General features: G+C 42.7%; 1 pseudogene; it reads right to left on the reverse strand.

Annotated features, from left to right (window-relative positions):
* Window positions 1-7,824: 7,824 nt before the first annotated feature.
* LOC104617528 lies at window positions 7,825-8,521 on the reverse strand (annotated as a pseudogene).
* Window positions 8,522-9,483: the final 962 nt, after the last annotated feature.

Genomic DNA, 9,483 nt, shown 5'->3' on the forward strand with positions numbered 1-9,483 from the left:
CCCTGTGCTCGGCACTAGTGAGGCCGCACCTCGAATGCTGTGTTCACTTTTGGGTCCTTCACTACAAGAAGGACCTTGAGGTGCTGGAGTGCATCCAGAGAAAGGCAACGAAGCTAGTGAGGGATCTGAAGAAGAAGTCTTACGAGGAGTGGCTGAGGGAACCGGGATTGTTCAATCTGGAGAAGAGGAGGCTGAGGGGAGACCTCATCGCTCTCTACAACTACCTGAAAGAGGCTTGTGGTGAGGCGGGGGTTGGTCTCTTCTCCTAAGTAACTAGAGATAGAACGAGAGCAAAAGGCCTCCAATTGCGCCAGGGGAGGTTTAGACTGGACATTAGGAAAAAATTTCTTTACTGAGAGAGTGGTCAAGCATTGGAACAGGCTGCCCAGGGAGGTGGTAGAGTCACCATCACTGGAAGTATTAAAAAAACGTGTGGACGTGGCACTTCAGGACATGGTTTAGTGGGCATGGTGGTGTTGGGTTGATGATTGGACTTGATGATCTTAAAGGTCTTTTCCAACCTTTAATGATTCTGTCATTCTGTGATTCTGTGAAAGTTCTTGACACTGGGGTACCTCTCATTTCAGATGTTCAGAAGTGATATGAAAATAGGAAGGGCAGTTTCCCTCTGAGGGAGGAACCTTAGAAAAGGGTTTAAAGGAGACAAAGAAAAGTTTAAAGAAAAACCATAATTAAGAGGCTCACCTGCCCAATTGAATTCGTATGACAGAAACGCCATCTGAAGAACTATAGAGTGGAATCCACAGCAACTTAGGAGGAAAGATCTCTCCGCAATAATTATTTTCCTGTTGCTTAGTGATAAAAATTAATTACTGCATAAGCCTTTTATCTCACACTGGTATTTCCAGTAGTGATGTAGATACAGAGAAAGAATCATGTTTTGAAACTCTCATTCTGCCCCTGGGTATTTCTACTTCCAGAAGAAAAACAGCACGATGAAATCTTACAGCATACCGCAAGCAAAGCTGATTTAAACATGATTCATATCTCCTCCACCTTCCTAATGAAAAGATAATTGAAAAAAACTCCAAAAAAACTATGACCTAAATTTCGTAGTTGCTTATATTTTCCATTTGCAATTTTGGCCAATAAGGCTGGACTGATTACAGTAGACACTAACTGGCCTCCATGTAGCTAAAGAAAGGCCTCCACAGGCAGGGACTGCAGCTATCACACACCTTGTGCTTCCACCTAAACCCCAACTCTTGCCTTTCATCCAGTCACAGAGCTGCTTACAATAATGAGCACCTTTATTCCTTTCCAAAATTGCCTAAGATATGCTAGCTCAATGCACTCAGGACTTTAGCCCACAGATGACAACGATAATTGTTCCCATGACATGGAGCTTTTCCTGGCATTGCCTCAGTCCAGTCACTCTATAAATAGTATATCAAAGGTCAGGTCAGGAGGAAAGAGAAAAAATCCCCTGGCAATCTAAATAGGCAAAAGCCACTTCCTTTAATTCCAGCACTTACAGTGAGCCTAGAGCTGTCGTTCCACACACAGAGAGAATCCATCTCTCATTTGTTTCTGAAGGATCCCTTTTTTCACACCATGATATTTTTCAGTGTTCATGTACTTTACATTCCCTTCTTAAGGCAGATCATGGCATCACGTCCACTTGCTGTGGTCCTACAGTCTCTGCAGATGACTAATATGCTCACTGGAGACAGTCATAAAATACCCAAGCTGAAGTAAGCCCACCATCACTAGGACTAGCATGTTTTGCTTTAGTGAGCACTGTCATTTCAGGACCATCCCTGAGAAAATCTGAGTAAGAACAGCTTCTCCCAAAACACCTCCACTGTGTGCCTGCAGAACAATTTCACAAAAAACACCAACAACATTTCAGACACAGGCCTTGTCACTGGGGATATACAACTTGATCACCCCCCAGGCATCAGTACTTTCCAAGAAAACACAGATTTAGGTCTCATTGATTTACAATATCCAATGCAAGGACAGAGGCTCGCAGAGCTAGGACCTCAGGGGGCAGAGCAAGCTGCCACTTCCCATCAAGTCAAGGTTACTGTGAAAGGAGAAGGCAGGGTTTGGAGTGCGCAAGTACTTTTTCCTCAGCTTGTCTCTGTCATTTTTCATATCTTGGCACAATGTTAGAATGCCACAACATTTCAGCTGGGCACAGCTCATCTCAGAGACACTGACCCAATTTTCCTCAGCTCCGCTCTAAAACACTCAGCCCTGCATTGCCTGTATCTGCCTGACTGCTCACTGGAGACGAGTTCCACTTGGGAGGACAGAAGAGCAGTTTCTGAGAGACTTCTAACACTGACTTTTTGTACCCAGGTATGATTTGGAACTGAGCTGGGACATAGGAAGACATTTAGAAGAGCATAAAATTGTTCTCTTCTTGACTGAGACAAGTGATCTATTCTTACATTGAAGTTCTGCTCCCAGGTGTGCTGTGGGGCAGCAAGAATGAATACTGGATGTGAGAGCATTGAAAATGAACAGTGTCAAAGCTGGCATTGGAGTCAAACTGGGAGAGATGAATGGATGTAGCTGAATTTGAGGCCTAGGGAAACCTGGATGTGCAGACCCACAGAGGGCCTCAAATGAGAATTACACTAGGCAAAGCAGAATCAACATGGAGTTTAAAAGAGAAGATGACTCATATGGGTCATGCCACTTGCCTTAACTAAATAATGGGAGGCACTGCTAGAATAAGCCTGGAACTAAATCAACTGGAACGAGTGATGGAGTTTGGCAATTACACAGGGCAGGATGATAGAAAGGATTTAATAATTGATAATATTGTAGAAATATGATTTAAACATTAATCTCTTATAATGCAAGAAAGATGGCATAATTAGCATGCAGAACACACACTAGAAAAGAAAAATCTAAGTAACTTGTAGATAAAACACTCCTATTTTTCCTCCCAGAAATAAGCCTGTGACTATCTTATGTTGATAAGAGCTAATTTCCCACTGGGGCAGGCTATTCCACAGTGACTGTTACTGTGTATCTTACATCTTGTTCTGAATAAGGTGAGATCAGCCAGAGTTAGAAGCAAGGTATGGTGAAGCAATAGGTTGCTCTAGAATTTCATAGTTTCTACAATTATTTTGGTGGGAAAGAGATAGTGGAAAATGAAAGAAACATAAGGAGAGAAAAGTTGGCTTTTGGGTTTTTTAAATGGAAAAGAAGAGCATCAAATCAGTTGAGATAAAATAAATGAAGTGACTAAGAACTCTTTCTTGCTGAACTGTTGATAGGAGATCAGTTGAGTAAGGGATTTTTAGGTAAATGAGGTGGAGCTGAAGCAATTACTAGCTAGTTCTATATTGGAAGGACTGCCAAGGAATGGGCTGTGTGAAGAAAAAATACAAAACAAGAGAGGAAAGATTTGGGCAGGGGAAGGAGGGAATATGAGTAGAGAGTAACCACTGCATATAGGAAATGCAGCAAACTACTTGAAAAGCACCAAAATGTATGCAGCAGAATAAAGCTGGAGAAGCTGATTAAAAGAGCAATATGTAAGGGGAAAAAAAAAAAAGGTAATCTAGCACAAGGCACCAAACATTATCAACTGTGAGTTTACCTTGAAGTTAAAGCTTTTACTCAGGAGAGGCATTTGTTCATTTTACAGAAGAGAAGGTGTGGGGAACAACTTACGGTTGGCATCAGCCACCTAATGGGACAATATAAACAAGTATAAGCACAAGGTGGTAGAACATGAAACAACAGACACAAGTTGTAATAATCTCTTATTTCATCTTATTACAATCTCCTTCTATATAGGAAAAGAAATTTTACCATGGGTGTCATCAAACATTGGAACGTGGGACATTGTGCCCAGGGATATTGTGGAATCTTCACCTTCAGGAATAATGAAAACTAGACTAGAATAGGCCTTGAGTGACCTAACCAAATTTGATACTGCTTTGAGCATGGGGTCGGAGCAGATGGCTTGCACAGATCCCTGCAATGTAAATTATTTTATGGTTTTAAAGGAAGCATCTTTGAAGTGCTTAAAATTTGAGAAGAGCTTATTGTGCGTTTGTTTTCTTTGCTAATATACATATTTTTAGCAGACTACTGAAGCTCAGGCTTTAACATAAATCTTAACACTTTCTTAGCCTCACACACTGAAAAATTTATCCTTGCTAGTGAGGAAGGGCAGCTTTTAATAACACAAAAATAATCATGCAATATTCTTCCCAAATGAGCCCCCAAACAGCTGTGTGCATGGTTACTAGCTCCTGCAGTTATTAGTAATACAGATGTGAGTCCTTCTGCAGTTAGAAGGGACTACATATGGTGACAAGATATGCAAAATTTTATGGAACCCTTTTCTCCATCTGACTTCTTCATACACCCTTGCATCCTATAGAAGAAGAGCCAATTACAGTACTACAGAAGACAGGCAGACTTTTGCTTCCTCGGTACTCTCAGAAACATCGAGGGAAAGAAGAGAGAAGACAATGTGTGGTGGGTTAACTTTGGAAAACTCTCCCAGCCACTCTCTCACTCCCCCTCCTCAGCAATACATAGGGAGAAAGTAGGATGAGAAATCTTGAGGGTAGAGATAAAGACAAAGAGATTGTTTGCCAGTTTCTATCACAGGCAGAACAGGCTTTGCTTGGGGAAAATTAATGTAATTTATTGCTGATTAAAATAGATTTGGGTAACAAGAAGACAAAACCAAACATTAAAACAACACCTTCCCTCCTCCCTCTCTCAAGCTCAACTTAACTCTTTTCACTCCAAACACTTCTACTCCACCCAAGCATCACAGGGTAGGATATGGGGTGTGCAGTTTCTCTGTGTCACTCCTTCCCTCTCACACTTTTCCCCTGTCCCAGTGCGGGCTCTCCACAAGCCACAGTTCCTTCAGAAAATATCCATCTGCTCCAGCATGGGCTCTTCCACAAGCTGCAGAGAATATCTGCTCCAGCACCTGGAGTACCTCCACTCCTCATTCTCTGACCTTGGTGTTGCCCCTGCAGTTACTCACTCTTTTTGTTCCCGCCTCCTCTCTCTGGCTAGTGTTTTCTGCCCCTTCTTAAATTTTTGTGCAGAGGTGCCACACACATGGCTAATGGGCTCAGGTCTGTCCTGTGGCGGGTCCACTGGAAAAAGCTGTGTCTGGCATGGGACAGCCCCTGCCCTCTTGCCACAGGGGCCACCCCGTGAGCCCCACCACTACACACATACCACTCGACACATAAACCCAATACACTATGATATCCAACAAGGGGATCAGCAGCTCAAGTCCAACAAGGGGACTTCAACAAGGATGCAAAGACCTGCCCCCAATCTCATAATTGAAATAGCTCCCTCCACTCTATCCCTTTCTAAATATGGTTCCATCTATGTTTTTCTCCTGTAGTCCCATGTTCTTCTCTCCCTAAGACACCAAAGCTGGATAAAGGGAGAAAAGTCAGTACTCTGAGGTACAGAAACAGCAGGTCAGTAGCTGAAGGGTAATTGTAGATGTAGGGGTAATACTGATACAGTAATGGCACATTTTCAGTGATGTGGAACAAACATCACATTGGATACTGCTATGGACTGAGTAGAAAAACAGACATGGAACCTGATTGGCAGAGCTGACTTGGAATTAGTTTGTATTTGGACTTGAAAAGAAAAAATAGATAATCTCTGTGTTATTCAATTGATAGTTCTATTTCAGTGATTTTTCAAGCTGAGACCTCACCTTCTTCATTTGGAAGTCAGCTTAGCACTTTATCAAGTAGTCATTTCTCTCCTCTTTTTTGTCTTCATTTTTAAAATATTTTTTGAAGAGTCTCATTCATGAATTCTAAGTATTATTTTCAAAAGCATCTGGTAACTTAAATCCCATGTGACTTTTAGCTAAAAGGCAGTGATAAGCAGTGGACAGTGAATCCCAAGAAACACATTATATGGTAAAATGGTTTGTGGGGATGGAATCCGGGAACAACTGTTTTTAGTAGTGAACCTGTTGATCTGACAGAAGATGTGGGAGAACAGACAGTCAGTCCAGAATTTTGGGAACCAGTAGCCTAGGATGGCCTAGTCACCCAGAACTTCCAATTTCTGGCCTTCTATGTGGAAAAACACTTAAGAGTTGCAGGAAACCTTGCAAAGAAAGGCATCCTGTGTGTATACATCTACAGAAAGAAAAGGAGCTAAGGTCCCAACCTTCGTTTTTCCTCTGTAAACTTCCACTATCCTTTCTGACTGTTCAGCGTGAGAAAAAGTTTGCTTGGATAAAGTCAAAAGTGAAGCCCACACACACCACATCCCTCATCACCTAGAAGGCTTACTAAAGGATATTATTTCACTCTTCTATTTAGCTGGAGAAATTTGCCATATAGTAAGAAACAGCAGGGAGTCTTGTGAAACTAATGAAAGAAAGTATCTTAACTCACAGTAGCAGGCAGGAAAAAAAAGGGCTTTTTTATCTCCTTATCTATATCCTCAGACTGGTTCTTTGTTCTAAATAAAGAGGTAACAGCTGGTCCAGGAAGGACCCCACAGGCTTCCATATGGTGAGGGAGAAGATCATGCCCACACACTCTTCTACTAAAGCGTAAGAAGGAAACTTGCTTCTCCTTCCTATACTTAGTTCATTCTTCAGTCTTATGAAGAGCTCTCTGCAGTATCATTAGTAGAAATCTGCCCTTGGGCTATTGCTTTTGTTCTGTATTTCATATAGAACACTGTAGCAACTCTGTATCACAGTGTACTTCTGTTCTTAGGAAGAATGGAGAACATACAGTAGAGAAGTCCTGGAAAGAACTCCATGCGAAGAACCACCAAACAAGGGGACTAAGCTAGCTGAATGTGGCTCCACTCAGACAGGACAGCAACATATTGTTAGCAGGAGAAGAGATTAGGAAAAGTGATCAAGCCAGAGGAGTTTATGAGAAACATGAGGAGAAAAAATACCTTCTAACATTAAGGTTCATAATTTGGTTGACTTTGGATGTTTAGAGTACTAAGTGTGGTGCAGAAACATTTTACATTGCTGAGACATCTTGAGTAAATTCATATTAAAACCAAGGAAGCACCAGAAGAACATTATACTCAAAATTATATAACCAACATATGCAGTTTGGTTTAGTGGACTGTCTTAAGCTTGAGATAGGAAGACAGTCATGATGTTAGACTGGGTGTTCAGGCTTGGTCAGATTTTGGCCCAATACTATTACTGGGTGATATGTAATTTATTCTATTTCCTCCTACAAGCATTTCACAGAAAATACCATGGGCCCTAGGGCAGAGAGCACATTAGAGGTAATGATAATACCATTATGACTGTTTTTTATTACTGAGCCAGACTCATAGATCCCTGCTGATTGTTCCCTGTCCCATGACGAGGCTGCTGCCATTTCCCCTTTCTTTTTTTTATCACTAGTTCCACCAGCACTAGCAAAAGGGCCCAAACTAGTTAGGATGGTAGAGTGTATTAGCTCTGGGCTCAGCTTTGCTCCATGCAGCATCTCTCCTCTAACACCGTTGCCTCTTGGTAAAGAAGTGGAACTATGTTAGAGCTAGCTCGTTATCAACTCCTGCTTATTCTGTACATGTAGTCTAACAGGCTGTCTCTGGTGGCAGCCTGAACTAAGGTCTGAATGGAGTTTCCAACCATGTTCTTAGCACCAAGAATTGGTCTCTCCAACTCCAGTCTGAGGCACTAAAAGTGAAAGAAGAGGCTGCTAGTAAGTGTTCTCTGTGAGAAATTATTTAATCTTCTAGCTCTGTGAACTTCTGGCAAATGCCAAATACTGCTAATACAGAGAACCAACAAAGAAGTGGCTGCCTAGGGGGTGGGGAAAAAGGATCTCTCACCTTGGCAGGCTTGTTCATGATCAACAGGCTGGTAACCAGCCTGGCAGGTGCATCGTCCAATGGCCACCATCCACTCCCCTTCTCCATTGCAGTGCAACCGAACACCTGAAGATCCAGTCATGCCTGTCTCTTCAGCATTTGGTACACATGTCCCTGGTGACTCCACCAGTGAGGTCCTCTCCCCTCCAGCAAAAGTTTCAGGGAAGGAGGCAAATCCTTTCACCACAGCTGGGCACTTGTAGAAAAAGACTTGGACTGCCACCAGGGACATGCAGGCTCCTGAGTCCTGGAAGGCCAAGTAGAAGCCATGCTTTGTGAGTGGCCCAAAGCTACGTACTTTAACATTCATCTTTACCACCTTCCCAGTGCTGTCCACCTGGGAAAAGCTTTCATCAGCTGCAATAGTATCCACTTTAGTCCAGGGGCCCTCATGCCACTCTGGCAGTTCCTGAGAGGCTATGTCAGCCTCTGACTGGTGATAATAGAGTGTAAAAGTCTCTTTGCAAGAAGAGGCCACAGTGCGCATGCTGGCACAGTCTCTCACTGAGAAACGGAGACGGACATGGACTCGATGGGCTCCGCGTCGCTCTATGAAGTTAGTACGCAACCAGTTATTCTGACCTGGTTCAGCCACATTACAGACTTCAAAGGTTCGGATCAGGCGCTTCTTGTCATCCAGGACACTTACCTCATCCCACTATAATGGATGTATAGGAGAGAAAAGGAAGAAGAAATAGTAAAAAAAAAGTGGATTTGGTGTTCAAATGCACTAAAAATACAGGACAGGCTTTCTTCATCCCCTCCCTTCTCCTTGCCGTATCTATGACAAGACTTGAACCTGCATGTGCAGCACAATGCTCTAGACAGGACAAAGTATGACCCTGTAGAGAAGAGCTGTTAAAGCCTGCAAATAAGAACTGTTGTGACAGAAAACATAATTCATGCAAACTTGTTGCATGGCATCAAGAATCTTAAAATCAGAGTCACACTTATTTCCCTCCTGTTTCCCCAGAGAAATTTTCTTATTTTCCTTCCTATTTTCCCCTATCTTCACAGATAAGACACACAATACAAACAAATGAGACAGAGAAACAAGACACTGTTCTTTGGAGAAAACATTAAAGCAGAAGTCCCTTCTACTCAACTTTACCACAGTTGGAGCTGTGCTTTCCTACTTCTGATGCACACAAGTCAACCCGGCATGGCCACTCCAGGGGCAGGTCCAGGATTTGTTTTGTGCCAGGAGGAAGGCACAAGGGAGGGGTAGAAGCAGCTTACTGCATGGAGCTGTAAGAGAAACCCCTCCTTACCCTCCCAACTGGCTTTTACAGAATAGGTACAAGGCCCTGGGTATGATAGATGAAGCACATACATAATCACAGAATCACAGAATCACAGAATCACTAAGGTTGGAAAGGACCTTCAAGATCATCAAGTCTGACTGTTAACCCAACGCGACCATGCCCCCTAAACCATATCCACACATTTTTTGAATACTTCCAGTGATGGTGACTCTACCACCTCCCTGGGCAGCCTGTTCCAATGCTTGACCACTCTCTCAGTAAAGAAATTTTTTCCTAATATCCAGTCTAAACCTCCCCTGGCGCAATTTGAGGCCTTTTGCTCTCGTTCTATCACTAGATACTTGGGAGAAGAGAC

The sequence above is a fragment of the Phaethon lepturus genome, unplaced genomic scaffold (genome assembly GCF_000687285.1).
Source record: "Phaethon lepturus isolate BGI_N335 unplaced genomic scaffold, ASM68728v1 scaffold19062, whole genome shotgun sequence".
Taxonomy (NCBI): domain Eukaryota; kingdom Metazoa; phylum Chordata; class Aves; order Phaethontiformes; family Phaethontidae; genus Phaethon; species Phaethon lepturus.